Genomic DNA, 9,799 nt, shown 5'->3' with positions numbered 1-9,799 from the left:
TTATGCGATTAATTTGTCCATGCCAAAATCCTGAGTAATCTGTAGATCTTTCCGTTGAACCACCTTCACGTCGCCTAGGAACAAGTTGAACATTAAATATACACAAAGAAATGAAATATTTCCATTCCAAAGTGACTTGTGCGGCAATGAACTGAAGGGTATATAACACATTTTCCTTATTTTAGTTCTATCATGTTCACCGTCGAAGAGACAAGGATGATAATCCAGCTGCATTTCTTGTTTGATAATAATCATCATGTCGGGAGTCTCGGAGTCAGAAACACATATTAAGAATCCAATATAGTCATTATACCAATTTTGTGGGAGCTCCAACAGGAATTTCTCATTTGCAAAGGGCATTGTCCAACTGTCAAAGCCTAGTCTTCCTAAAATGTCAAAATCATCTTTTCAGAAACTCAGAAAATGATCTTCAATGGCATTTCCCTGTCAATCAATTAATCATGATGAAATATTATTCTTTTTGGATCTACATAGATTAAAATTCAAGAACATGGTATTTAAGATAGATTCAAACCTGAAACATTGATTGCAATACATTCTCTCCACCACACACTTTATACCCAAGTGTGACTTTCCACAACCATTTATAAGTTGTTGGAAAGTCTCCTATGATAAGTGAGTCGCACTTATCTGCATCAAGAACAGCTATGCTTGATGGGAGATCCGGCAATACTGCAAGGCTTTTGCAGTTTGAGATGTTGAGGTATTTGAGACGAGGAAGTCGCGTGAGGTTGGAATGGATCCTTGAGAATTTGTTTTCACTCAAGTCTAGTACTTGTAAGTTGCATAACTCACAAATATCAGAGGGGATGTCTTCGTCTAGTAAGTTGGACGATCTAAGACTCAAGTATGTTAGAAAACGTGGAAAGTGAAAAAGCCTGATTTTGAAGTAGGATCGTAGAAAATCATCTTCTAACCCTTCAAAAGTAATATGTTTCTGAAAGAAATTTGATTCTAGAAAACGAGGTAGTTGACGCATAGGATGTAAAGTAAGCACCTTTAAGCCACAGTCTACATTAAAGAGGTCTTTTGTGGGTGTCTCAAGTTGTATACAACCAACAAGATGGAGCTCTTTCAATTTTTTTAAGTGACAAAAGTCAACTTCGATACTCTTTAGATTGATGCAATCACTTAGATCTAGATAAAGGAGGTTTGTGCAAAATTGTACAATTGATGAGGGTAAAACTTCTATCCCACTCTCTCCCAAATACAGATATTCCAAGCTATCCATGTTCGATTAATTTCCGGGAACTTAAGAAGATTAAAGCATCTCGAGAGTTTAAGAGTCTCCAATTTTGGCATCCGAATGATGGGTGGAAACATTTCAAGAATTGAACATCCATACAAGTCCAGATGAGCAAGCCTTTCATGGCATCCAATTGATTGATCAATTTCTTTTAAACCAGAACAATGACAGAGAATTAGTCTCTCAAGGCTTAGAAATCCACCAAAATCTGGTGTCTTGATTAGGTTTTTTGAACTACTAAGGTCAACCACTTTCAAATTTGGTAGATCCTGTTGTATAAATTTAAACACTAGTCAAATGCGGTGAAATGAGATGCATATAAATTAGAAAGTTGCATAACGGTGTTTCATATATGTTATGTTTAAGATTAACTCTCAAGGTTAGCTAGATTTATAATCGGTAATATTTGCGTCCAAAATAGAGAAAAGCATATAAGAGTTACCTTATAACCCTCCCATAACTGTATTAGTCGGCTGCTTTTCAATATAAGACAACAAAGCTTTGATGGTTGGAAATTTGTCGGCAACAGACTTAACGGATAAAACTGCCAATGAATTGACCGTAGATTTCTCATGGCTGCAACAACATGCGGAACATGTTGTGGACAATCCTTCCAATTGTTCAGATTACCTAAAGCTTCAATCTTCTCACAATTCTGCGAATAGGGATAAAAAAGGTGTTAGAATTTACTAAAAATTATGTATGGTGAGTGGTAAACTGGTAATGTTTTTAACAATTACGGCTAAGATGCATGATAAGTAATTATGTGAATATATTAACGGTTATGAAATGAGTATGTACGTGTAATGTTCAATGTAAACATAGGAAAATCCTGCGACCCTAATACATATTTACATAATGTAACTGGTCTAATGAGACATATGGAATGATGATGACGACGGTCATCACCCGATAGAGCTATATGGTCCTACAGGACAACTTAATAAAATGAATTGAACATTTAAAAGACCTGTGACCCTGGTACGTGTCTACACCATGAGGAATGATAATGTTTATGTCTTGAATTGTTTCAGAGGATCGTCGATCAAAATACCAAGTTCAAATCTGTGGTTTTGAAGTTGGGTAAGTTCTCTCGTAAATCTTATAGCTATCACATGATTTATATGTTGTCGTCTAACCTTAGTCATCGCATGGTATAAAATTTCAACACATGAAAAAAAAAACAGTTATTGTTAAATGGAATTTTTTCGAGGTCTCACGACTCAAGTGAGTTCTAAGTATTCATCACATATATATATATATATATATATATATAGGATGAGTATCATTACAGAACTCTTAAATTATTTAAGAACTTGAAGAAACTCTTGAAAACTAAAGATTTTTATAAAAAATTTTGTATGTTAGTATGATTTGAGTGTAGTTTTATCATTATTTATATCTATATTTACGATTACATTTATGAAAATTAGTTTTACACACATCTAAACTTTTTTTTGCATATATGTAAATTTGTTATTGCATAAATTTTACATATATGTAAACTTGTGATTTATTTATGTAATCAAAAATTTATATATAAAATATGGTAAGACTAGTCTCAAACAATGTTAATATACGAAAAAAATTAAAAAAATGTTTGGTTCTTATGAGTTCCTAGAAGTTCTTAATTTTTTTGGAGTTCTCAAATGATACTAACCCTATATAGGATGAGTATATATATATGTGTGTGTGTGTGTGTATAATATATATATATATATATATATATATATATATATATTACAAATTTTTGTTAATCATTACCGTTGTTGAGTTCATTGAACATATGCTTAGAATATCTTTCTCTCGCCAGACCCTACTATGTGTTTTCAGGATTGTTAGGATCTTCTTCTTGAATAATGTAATGGCCCAATTCCTGTACCAAATCATGCATATCGATCTTTCCTTGTGAATAACGCGAATGACTCACTTCATTTGAAACAGTTATGAGAGCCTTCTGTTTCAACACCTTTATTCCTATAACAGGGTGAAAACCACAAGCATCCAGGCTCACCATTGCCTCTTCTACCTTTTCCCCCCTATGAAAACATGCAATATCTAGGAACAATGCTTTCTCCATCGGCTTAAGTCCATCATAACTAACCTTTAGCATTCCAATAATATCATTTTCCGGGATATCTTTTAGTCTTGCCAAGGCACTCTTCCATTCATTTACGTCTTTATCACAGAGAAAAGAACCTAAAACTTTAAGTGCTAAAGGGAGTCTGCGCGCATAAGTAACAATATCTTTTGAAAGCATCTCACAAGCTTCTATAGGCATGTTACCTTGAGGTGCATGCTTGCAAAAGAGCTTAATAGCCCCGTCATCATGCAACAATCTAATATTGTATACCGCATTAACTCCGTGAGCATTTAACAAATGATTATCTCTAGTTGTGACTATTATACGACTTCCTTCGCCAAACCAATCATGTGATCCAGCTAACATGTTTAGTTGGTTAAGGTGATCGACATCGTCAAGAACAATCAACACATTTCTCTTACACAACCTACTCTTTATCATGTGTCTTCCTTCCTCAGCTCTTCCTACTTTCACATCTTTTTGTTTCAAAATATCTGAAAGTACTTTTTCTTGTAATTTTTCAATACCGTCCTTGTGTGATTTCTCCCTAATGTTGTCCAGAAAGCAGCAGCCACCATCAAACTTTCTGTATATTTCATTGTATATAGAAGATGCAAGAGTAGTCTTACCACCACCACCCATCCCCCATATTCCAATCATGCGCACACCACCTTGCTCAAGTTCTAAGTGTGATCTCAATTCATTTAAACGAATCTTAATACCAATGAGTTCGTCATCAACATTTGAATTCAGGGAAAACAAGGCACATGATACAGTATCAACAATTTCTTTGATGCCTTTCGATTCATGCCTACATATTCGATAAGTAAGAACAGTTAGCATATGCTCAAATTCAAACAAATGATCTTATATTTCACAACGAAATAAGAACTGTAGACCATATCAATATCACAAGTACGTTAATGGATGTACAATATTCATTGGTTTATAAAGTCTCTAAGGTAAATGGGACTGATTCGAGATGATCAGTCTCCCAATGGATAGACCCGTTGAGTAGGTTAGACTACTAGGAACAACTTAATTAAATAGTTAGTGGGTAATCACCACTACACTATAGACTAAACAATGAAACATAAGTTAATAAATCAAACTAAAGAAATAAAGCAATACACTTGGAGACATAGAGCAAGGAAATGCAACATGGAGATGGACGTATCAACTGCTCGCCCCTTAAAATCGTCCTTGTCCTCAAGGACGGGACGATATTGCCATGGTGGTCTCCATTCATGTGTTTGGGTTGCCTTCGGTTCCTCGTTGTTAAATGATAAAACTCAGGCGTTGTGGGGGCTATGGGGGTGAGACACTTGGTAGGTGCATGTGTGGGTTTGTTGGTTGGTTTGGGTGTCGTTTTCGGTATTGACCAGCTCTGCTTTGGGAGATGTTTAGAGGCAGTAGATGTGGGATGTTTGGAAGGCTAGTAAGGCAGCCGGTTTCGTTGGTAGTGTGTAGCTGGGGAGTGTGGTCATAAGATATTAATCGAGCTTTTCAACCAACGACCACAACGCAGCCTCGAGGGCTGGAGATATGTTACCGAAACAGAAACAAAATTTCGATTCAAATTTCTGCTCTTTAATTCATAATTAAGCTGCCATTATAGAGGCTAAGAATAACTTAAACTAAACAGTTGGTGGGTAATTAATTACCACTAGACCTAGTACTAGCCTAGAGTAAACAAAGAAACATAACTTATTTAACATCCGGCCCCTCGCACCACCAATATTGTCCGCTCTGCCCACGAAGAGCTCACGGATTTGTTTTTTGTTGCCCAAAACGCGTTGGTGATTGAAGAGGCAGGACATTACTTATGAACCAGTGATCTCTCTTGTCCACGGCCGATGTGGGATAGCCTAAGAGTGGGACAATGTTGTGTTTACCAAGGGTGTTACAACTTAAATAAACACAGCTAAAGAAATGGACCAAAGAAATGGAAATGGTGTCTTGAATATGGCACGTCATAAGGTAGAAATAAGAGTGCGTGTGTTTATTAAATCTCAAAATAATGACACTAAGTTAAGCCCAAAGATTTGTAGAGTAAGAACCATCGGATCATCGCTTATTCCACGAATAGATAAGAACCAAAAATCCGAAGAAAGATTTATCTTTGAGTCAAAAATAAGTATAAAAATTTTGAAATTTGAAAGAAGAAACAATTTCGATTTATATTTCTAAATTTTAATTCTTGGAAATTTTTTTGGAGTTTGGCCGCGAGGTTTGAATATTAAGTATGAATCATAGTTCAAATATTTCTTAATCTATTTCATATATTCCGTGTTCCAGATAATAGAATAAATATCTGTTACGGACTGAAACCATTGCAAGGTATGGGACTTGTCCCACATCGGTTGTATGGGCAACTGATGTGGGGTTTATAAACCAAATGGGTTCCCTCACCGATCAGACTAGTCTTTTGGGTTGAGTTCTTCTGTTTGGCTTGTAACATTGGTATCAGAGCCAACCTCGGAGTGGTGGCCTGGAGGAAGCCAGCCGTGACCAACGTGGCTGTGTCCAACGAGGACTCTGAGTGGTGGCCCACGGAGTGGTGGCCTGGAGTGAGCCAGTCGTGACCAACGTGGTTGTGACCAACGAGGACGTTGTCCCTTAAGGGGAGGGTGCATTGTTACGGACTGAAACCATTGCAAGGTATGAGACTTGTCCCACATCGGTTGTATGGGCAACTGATGTGGGGTTTATAAGCCAAATGGGTTCTCTAACCTATCAGACTAGTCTTTTGGGTTGAGTTCTTCTGTTTGGCTTGTAACAATGTCCGACGAAAGAGAACCATCTCTATCAAGATGACAGACACATTCTCTGTACTATAAATAGGATCCATTATAATAAGTCACACACTCATATTCCAGAAATACATAAACAAAGAAATTCCACGATCGAACTACCAAAATCGAATGAGCTAGAAATCCGAGCTCTAAAGGATTCACTTTTGAAGAATATGTATATTTTAATGGTGTTCGATCTTCAAAACAAGATTACTAATATAACTCGGGTTTACAGGAACACCACCACCACCTCATGATTACACCTGCCGGGTAACTTTTTAGAGGGGTAGAACCTGTTGAACATAAAACAAATATAGCCTTTCAACGGCTATATTTCTCCTTTATTAGCCTCTTTTCATTTAATACCTTTCTACTCAATTTTTACACACTCTCAACTCAGTTTTTACGCACTCTATATGAATTCAAATAAATCTAATGGTAAAGGAGCCGGTAAAGGGGATGATGGAGGAGTCGATTCTAGCTAAAGAGGAGCTGATAGAGAAGGTGTGTTATTGGAAATAGTTCTTAAGCCAAAATGTGAGATAACAGAAGAGAAAATTCTCAAAATAACCATTCTTAAAATTAAATTATTTAAATAAGGTTTTAGATATTTATGAATTATAAAATTTTATTAATCATTATTTATATCTTTTGCATCCATAAGTTATATTATTACGTATATTATCAAATTTCACTTTTTTGTAATATTTTTTTAAACACTCGTATATTACACAGATTATATCATAGTATATATGAAATAAATAAAAGTTATAATACACTAACCGTCTTCATCTCCATTTAACCCTAAAAGTCTAAAATCACCTGCCCAATCTTCTTCTTTTCTGCCCATTGACCGAACCCTAAACCCGAAACCATTTCGGCCAAATCGAACACCATCTTATCCACCAAATAACTGCTTGCACCAAAGATCAGAAAAAAAACGCAAAAAAGGAAGCGTGAGTCGCGTGACAGTGCTCAAGCCCCTTCCGTACACATGATGTGAGGAGGGCCAAGGCAGTGTTCCATTGGCTTCACGTGAGCCATGTAGGTATCAAGGCCAGCCCTAGTGGGGGCTGGGTGGTCTACGGGCCCGGGTCCAACACCTTGCAAGACCCAAATTTTATATATATATATTTTAAATTGTATGTACTTTTATGAAAAAAATGATATTTATATTTAATGTTTAAACTTAATTCAAGAACAACTAGTTTGGTCTAGTGGCAAAGAGGTATTACTCTCAACTAAAAGGTTGTGGGTTCTAGTCTCATATAAGACATGTTTAAGTCTTTTTTTATACAAAGCTTTTTACCAGGGGTGGCTCGTGGGACATCGAAAACAAGTTAGGGCTTTATGTCCACACTCAGTTAAGGCCTCTAAATAAAAAAAAAGCATAATATATAGATATATTATAATGAGTATAGTAAACTCAAATTAATGTATAGGTGTGGTGGTAGGCTTGGTTGTTACTAAAGTATAGGTTATGAGTTTAAAACTTGTAACAATCAATTTTTTTATCTTAATAATTGTTATGAAAAGGCCCAAAATTCTTTTTTTGATTTAGGCCCCGCATTCATTGAGCCGGCCCCTGCTTTTTACACAACACAAATCATAACAAAATAAGCCCATTTTAAAATTAAATTATTTAAATATAACAAAATACTCATTTTACTTAAATCTAAAAATATTTTTCGTCTTCAATCCAAAATATATTTTTAATTCTCAGAGACGGCCCAGTAAGCATGCTCCGTGGCCACGTGAACATGCTCTCTGACCACCATTGAACCACATATCACGGTCTAAGGTACAAATATCTAGACAATAAATTCCAATACTAGGATACAATTATTGTTGACCAAACTTTGAATATAAACATGTATTCAATAATAATTTAATAGAGACGTTTAATGCATAAAGATTAAAAAGGAAATTACCCATTGGCAATATGATCGATTACCCAACCCGATATGCTAGTTGCATCTACTAGTGCTTTTCTCCATGTTTCAGCTTTGCTCGTGTTCTCCCAACTTCGCTTTCGCATGTCCAACGGATTTACATCATAGAATATGGGCAAAACAATTTGCCCTCTCTCCTCCATACATTTCATGATATGCGTAAGTTCATCCAAACACCAAGAAGAATCGGCATAGTTTTCAGAGAATATGATGATGGCAATTTGTGATTCTTCTATAGCTTTAAATAGGGATGGACCAATGAGCTGACCTCGAGGAAGTGTTTCGTCATCTTTGTAAGTGTAGATTCCTCGTTGTATAAGAGCATCGTAGAGAAAATCTACAAAAGTCTTACGGGTATCTTCTCCTCTAAAACTAAGAAACACTTCATATTTCCATCTGTGAGAAGATGAAGAAGCAGAGTAAGATGAAGAAGCCATTGATGTTTTTGTTTGAGTTCCCACTTCCCAAATGAGTAAATATAGAGATGGAAATTAACAATTTCCAAGCAATTCCCGGCAACTTGCTATGGGTCAACGGTCCAGCCATTGACTTTCTAAAAGAAAACGTCCAAGGATTTTTTTTATTTTTTTTACGACGTTAAACACACCATTCACTATTAGACCTAATGTAGCAGGGCACCATCCACCTCGAAAGTGTCCTATAGCACCGGGAACACAATCCCCGGAGTGCTACGGGCGCTTTGGAGGGGGTGAGTGCTTCATACACAGCGCCGGGTGGGGTGAATGTTGGGGAAATGGTGGAATGTGATTGGTGGGTTTGATTTTGTTTATTTGATAATATAATAATAATAATATGGTAATGATTTAAAGGAGCTTTATCTACTACACTCATTTTAGCCAAAAAGCCCCTATGTTGACGTGACGTCACATGTCGCACGACGCCCACAAAGGGGCTTCATCTACTATGCATGGTCTTATTGCCACTCCTAAACTATTTTAAAGAGAAAATTTACTCTCAAGTCAAGTTTTGAATTTGGTTCTTTACTCCCAAAGGCAAAAGCCTTATTTAATATTTTCGTGACTCGCTTTATTTATTATTTTTTGAACGGCCAATTGGATTGTCGTTAAACAAATAGAATGTATCTAGTCAGAAACTAGACACCCAGTTACCAAAAGGAAAAAAACTACAAATTCTAAGGTCTCGAACTTTTATTATATCATAGCCATCTATAAAACCGCTCCATTTATATCGTATCCTACTCACTCATCCAATGCAAAAGCAAACTAGTATATGATGAAATCATATACATGTAAAGAAATATAATAGTCCATTAAAACATACTTGAACCTGTGACATTCATATTGCAATTCAAACTATTTACCACTAAGACTGTTTCTTGTTTTGGTGTATACAAATTTATGAATGGGTTCACTGTAGTTGTCTTGTATATATGCTCTAGTAGTTTTCCAAAACTCAATAGGTTTCCAAGAATAAGGACCTACATATGTATTTCCGCCCCAGTCTACCAACCAAGGCTAAAATGACTAATGTCAAGAAAGTTACTTGATTTGAACACATATTTATAAACAATGAAAATTAAAATGCAAACAAAACTTAGTCAATATAGGTGAGGATGGGGGATGTTGACATAATATGGATTAGTCTTCAAAGGAAAAGTTGATGTATGAAAATAAAGAGACAAGCCTATAAAAGGATAAAATAAGAGTTTAAATTAAATGGT

The 9,799-nt window shown here is 35.8% G+C and overlaps 1 pseudogene across 1 annotated transcript; it reads right to left on the bottom strand.

Moving 5' to 3' along the window:
* LOC143540746 (TMV resistance protein N-like) lies at nucleotides 1-8,543 on the bottom strand (annotated as a pseudogene). The gene is made up of 6 exons (XR_013136638.1): nucleotides 8,077-8,543; nucleotides 3,032-4,161; nucleotides 1,710-1,922; nucleotides 1,082-1,536; nucleotides 536-958; nucleotides 1-444 (listed from the first exon to the last, which is right to left on the bottom strand). The product of XR_013136638.1 is annotated as a TMV resistance protein N-like (transcript).
* Between the last annotated feature and the right edge of the window lie 1,256 nt (nucleotides 8,544-9,799).

The sequence above is a fragment of the Bidens hawaiensis genome, unplaced genomic scaffold (genome assembly GCF_021521415.1).
Source record: "Bidens hawaiensis isolate Kalapana, Puna unplaced genomic scaffold, B.hawaiensis_p1.1 tig00012328_1, whole genome shotgun sequence".
NCBI classification, from domain to species: Eukaryota; Viridiplantae; Streptophyta; class Magnoliopsida; order Asterales; family Asteraceae; genus Bidens; species Bidens hawaiensis.
The sequence above is the reverse complement of the archived record's forward strand: the minus strand, read 5'-3'. Positions and strand labels throughout refer to the sequence as shown.